Here is a 5,480-nt window from a genome sequence, read left to right as displayed (position 1 = left end):
CACCATGTTGGTCAGGCTAGTCTCAAACTTCTGACCTCAAGTAATCCCCCCGTTTCGGCCTCCCAAAGTGCTGGAATTATAGGCGTGAGTCACAGCGCCCAGCCCCTGCCCCCACTTTTTTTTGAGACAGAGTCTCCGCTCCGTCCGCTGACGGCAGCCTCTGCCTCCCGGGTTCATGCAATCCTCCTGCCTCAGCCTCCTGAGTAACTGGAGTTACAAGCACGTGCCACCACACTCAGCTTTTTTGTATTTTTGGTGGAGACGGGGTTTCACCATGTGAGCCAGGCTGGTCTCAAACGCCTGACCTCAAGTGATCCACCTGCCTCAGCCTCCCAAATTGCTGGGATTACAGGCATGCACCACCGCGCCTGGCCTCAAACTTTATCCTCCACTAGTCACATACTTCTAGGGCCAGGTGCCAAGGGACACATCCCTGTATCATAGCACTGAGTGAGATGGCATAGCATGTCTTGCTTAAAGCCAGTCCAGCACCAGGAGAGCCAGCAGTAACTTATCACGAAGAGGCCCAAGTTCAATTCAACTCTCTTTCCCCCACCCAGATTCCCAAAATGTCCAAGGCTACTCCAGCGTATCTAGCAAGAAAGGAAGTATGAAGGAAGGGAAGTTGGAGAGGATTAAAAAAAAAAAAAAAAAAAAAAAAAAAAAAAAAAAGACAGGTCTTAACCAATGCCTCTTTGAGGGGTGCTTTAAGACATTTTCCTTTTAATAAATAAGTAGAAAACAACGTATGATCACGTAAACTCAGTGCTAAAGTTCCTTTATGGACTTTGGAAAGGGCTAGCGAAAGTCAGCGTGCCTGAAACACAAGCTTCATTAGCTTAGCAGTAAATAACCTCCAGAAAGATCTCAGAGGAAGAAATGAGTGCCCTTTGACAGAACCGCCACCATCCGTCGCTCCCACCCTTTCAGCTCCAAAGCTCCTGCTCTTGCACCCGGTCTCAGACAAGCACTCACTTCTCAGGAAGTATTCCCTGAGACATTATGGAGGCGCCGAGGCTCCCACCTCAATTCCATTATAATATTTGATCACGTATGTTAAGTTTGTGCTTTTGTTTAGTTTGTGTTATCTCCTCGTCATCATGCAGGCTCACTTAGGGCGTGGCTCAAGGCTTTTACCAACCTTTCTGCTGTCATAGTGGTACCCCAGCAAGCCCTTGTTGAGTAAATGAGTTAATGCTCTGGGTGAAGGAGGAAAGCCCTCACTAGGAAGAGACTTGTGTCATCCAGGGCAAGAACATCAGAGATCCAGTGACAGCCCAGCGACCTCCGGGATCAATTGCAATAGGAGGGTAAGAGAGACAGCCAATCAGCAACAGCCTCTTCAAAAGCCATACAGAAATACGCACAGGTTTCCTGCCATACATGGGAATCTTTCATCAAGCCTACGCACATTACTATACTGCATAAGTTAACTATAAATGTAATAATCATATTTTCACGACAATTATTGGAAATCCAGAGTGTCCTAGAGTATTCAAATCTTTAGAAAGCACGTTCCCCAAATGAATCTGACTGAACAGACGCTGGAACTGAACACGGTAAATTAAAATACTTATCCATGAGGCACTTTGTAATCCCCGCACTCCTGTTCTGCCTGAAGAGAAACATTCCTGATGTGAGGTCCGCACAGGCATTATATCTGCCGGGTGGACACAGGTCCCTATAGCGTGCGGTGAAATGGGCTCCACATGTTAGGTTAACAAAGGCTTACGACTCGCAGCCTCTTTCAAGGTAATACACATCTGCGACTACATTCAGAATGTGGGTGTCCCTAAACCCCTAGAGCATGAAGCTGACAAAAGCACTACCCAGGGCAGGACAGTGAAGGCACAAAGCAAGGTCCGCATAAAAGCACACGCCCCTCGCAGAGCTCCGCGCGTGCGCACACCGACTGTGAAACGCCGCAGCCGGCTTGCTGAGCGGTTGCCGCGCCCTCCGCCGGGCTTCTTGTGCCCGCCTCCGAGCCTGGAGAAACAGCTGATTGATCAGCCTGGCTCAGGCTTGAGGCGGGGATTGGCTGATTGGCAGCAACGCCACGGGACAGCCAAGGTGGAAGCCTGAGGAGCCGGAGTGGGTGCTGGCTGCCGCGCGGCGGAGGTGAGTAGGGTGGGAACTCGGAAAAGCGGTTGGCGACGGGGTAATGAAGTCGGCTCCAGGCCCGACGGCCGTGGGATGCCCTGGAATCAGGACAGGAGCTGAAAGAGCTCGGTTCGGGAACGCAGGGAGGCCGGCGGGATCCTGGGCCGGTTGGGTGTTTGCCCCGCGGCTGGGAGGCAGAGACTGCCTCGGCTGAGGGCGCGTGGGTCCGGGGCTCCGGAGAAGCAGAGGGAAGTCGGCTGACTTGCCCTGAAGGCTGAGACTCGCCCACCCGCCTATCTACCTCTACGCCTCTTGCCCCTCCCCGACCTTCGGTCCATCTTTCGGACCCCCGTTTCCCGCGCCGGCCGCCAGGCGGCGGTCCTGGGGCGACCGCCCTTCGCGGCGGCTCCCTCGGGGGCTGCGCCCTTCCCAGGCTCGGGAGCCCGACTGCGCGGGTGCACCTCAAGCCGGCGTCCGACAGGAGCAGTGCGCTCGGTGGTCTGCCGGAAAGTTTAACCAGCTTCGCGTGGTTGCTGTGTCACTTTTCGCCTCCTAGAACTTACCAGTGTATCTTCTGACCATGACCAGAGTTTGCAGGAAGCCCCAAAGCCGGCCTTTGGGCATTAACAACAGCAGCATTTTATTATGGAAATCTTCAAACTGTGGAGAAATTGAACGAAGATATAAGGAATTCACTGTACTCATTACCCACTTTCAGTAATTATCAATACATGGGCAGTCTTGCTCCCCTAATCCGGGTTATTTTGCGTTTTTGAGACAGGGTCTCTGTCACCCAGGCTGAAGTGCAGTGGCGGGATCTCGACCCACTGCAGTCTCCGCCTCCTGGGCCCCAGCGATCCTCACGCCTCAGCCTCCCCGCCAGCTGGAACTACAGGCAGGCGTCACCAAGCCCGGCTAACTCCCCCCCCACCCCGGCCCTTTTGTAGAGCTGGGGTCTTGTTATGTTGCTCAGGCTATCTTTGAACTCCTGGGTTTAAGCGATCCTCCCTCCTTGGCCTCCCAAAGTGTTGGGATTACAGGCGGGAGTCACCGCACCCAGCTACCCTGGGTTATTTTGAAGCAAATCCCAGACATTATTATATCATTTCAATTATTTTATATATTTCTATGCTCTCATGATAAATAATCATACGTATAATAGCTTGCTTTCTAGAGGGGTCAAGTAAAATAAGGGACATATTAAAGTGTAGACGGTGCTTATTTAGTTTGTACTACCAGAATTCAGGTAACTGCTACAGTGCAGTCTCATTATCTTGCGCTCAGGTTTTCAAAATTGGAGTTACCAGATACTCTAGACAGTGGTGCTCTTGCTGTTGAGTAGTAATAATTGTATTGATAATTTCTATTTGTAGAGTTCTTAGTATGTATCAAGGACTATGAAGTAGTTTCCACTTACTCATTTAATTTTTACAATAACCCTATGAAATAGGTATTATTATCCCCGTGTTAGAGTTAGGGGAAAGAAATTGGAGAGGTCACAATTTGCCTAAAGTCACACTGCTGAAAAAACGGGGGTAGGGGGTAGAATTCAGAATGCTAATCTTGGCCTTTGTCATTGCAAAGTTCTTGCTCTTTTAACTGTAACTGAATGTCCTAAGAGTTGTGGAATAAATGGAACTGCTGTGGAAAATTATTTCTGTTAAGCTACAGATCAGTAATGGAAAAAAAAAAGCCTGAAAATTTACACAAATACAAACAATAGTGAGAGAGGTATGTTTGTTCTTTGAAAAGTTAAAGATTATTACAACTAAATTTAATGTCCTGAGAAGACACAGTTCAACAAATACAAGTGCTAAAAATTTTGTTCTTGGCCAGGTGCATGGCTCAGCCCAGCACTTTATGAAGGCCGAGGCGAGAGGACTCCTTGACACCAGGAGTTTGAGACCAGCCTGGGCAATATAGTATGACACTGTATTTAAAAAATAGAAGTAAAATAAACATTTTATTCTTTAATATGTGACCAGTTAAAGGGAAAAGGAAAATATACATCAATGAGTAGTGTCTACCACTTCTTTAGCACATAGCTTATATTGGATATTAATACTAAATATTTCATCTGTATCCTTCATCCTCCCAATCTTAAACTACTAAGACAGCATCTTCATCCAAATAGTGTTAGATGAATAAAGAATGAGATACAAACAGTTGGGCCTCCTCTACTTATTCAGAGGACAGTAGAGAAGGCCTATTAGCTTGGAGTTTAGGAATCCTACTGGATAGGAGTAATTCAGAAGTCCAGAAGTCAGGTCAGACTCCTTTGTGAAGGAACTTGAGCGCCACATTTAAAGAGTTTAAACTTAATGAGCAAAGAAGTGACATGATCAAAGTCATCTTACGGGAAGATAGATACAGGAAGATAGCTGGTACTGTCAAAGGTGGCTTTACCAGCTATGTGAAAGGATTAGCAGTGGGTTGACCTGATAAACATAAAGGAAATAGTCATGGGGAACTGGCAAATTTATGGATATGAGGAAAGGACCAGACAAAGAAAACAGCCTGAAACAGAGAAAAGAGTATGGTATATAGTAGGATTTTTTTTGTTTTGTTTTGTTTTTTTTTGAGATGGAGTTTCACTCTTGTTGCCCAGGCGCAGTGCAGTGGCGTGATCTCGGCTCACTGCAACCTCTGCTTCCCGGGTTCAAGCGATTCTCCTGCCTTAACCTCCCGAGTAGCTGGGATTACAGGTGTATGCCACCACGCCCGGCTAATTTTGTATTTTTAGTAGAGACAGAGTTTCACTATGTTGGCCAGGCTGGTCTTGAACTCCTGACCTCAGTTGATCCACCTGCCTTAGCCTTCCAAAGTGCTGGGATTACAGGTGTGAGCCACCATGCCCGGCCTATAGTAGGTTTTGAAGTGATGATACACTTCGTTTTCCATGGGTTTGTTTTCTTGGGCCATCCTGGTGATGAGTTGGTGATGAGTTTTTACTGTATCACTGTTCTTTGAAGTGGTAATTACCGCCCAGCTACTGAACTATTCTTTTATATACTTATTAGATACTATTGATAGAAATTACACAATTTAGATAAGCAACAACAACAAAAAAGACCCTGTAATCCTACCCTTTGAAGATAACCACTGATGATGGAGAAAAGGTGGTAACAGTTTTAGTTAACATTTATTTGATTACTGTTCGACATTTTTCACATTTTATTTTCCATCTGTATTTCTACTTGTAAAATGGCCTACTCATGTACTATGCCTATTTTTCCATTGGGCTTTTGATCATTTGTTTCTTTATTTGCAAGCACTTTATATTCATTAGGGATATAAATCATTTGTTAAGTTGCAAATAGGTTTCTCAATTACATGGCTCTTCTCAAAATCTTCAGAGTGGCTAGTAAAATGAAAATATA

General features: G+C 46.5%; 1 long non-coding RNA gene across 1 annotated transcript in view; it reads left to right on the top strand.

Moving 5' to 3' along the window:
• The first annotated feature begins 1,164 nt into the window (after window positions 1-1,164).
• Window positions 1,165-5,480, top strand: part of LOC108528809 (uncharacterized) — a 28,002-nt gene continuing 23,686 nt past the window's right edge. The window contains exon 1 of the long non-coding RNA XR_001885312.1: window positions 1,165-1,310. This is a non-coding gene — a long non-coding RNA (uncharacterized LOC108528809). The remainder of the gene's footprint in view (window positions 1,311-5,480) is intronic.

Source organism: Rhinopithecus bieti, unplaced genomic scaffold, assembly GCF_001698545.2.
Source record: "Rhinopithecus bieti isolate Rb0 unplaced genomic scaffold, ASM169854v2 scaffold_5022, whole genome shotgun sequence".
Lineage (NCBI taxonomy): Eukaryota > Metazoa > Chordata > Mammalia > Primates > Cercopithecidae > Rhinopithecus > Rhinopithecus bieti.
This window is presented reverse-complemented; position numbering and strand designations above follow the sequence as displayed.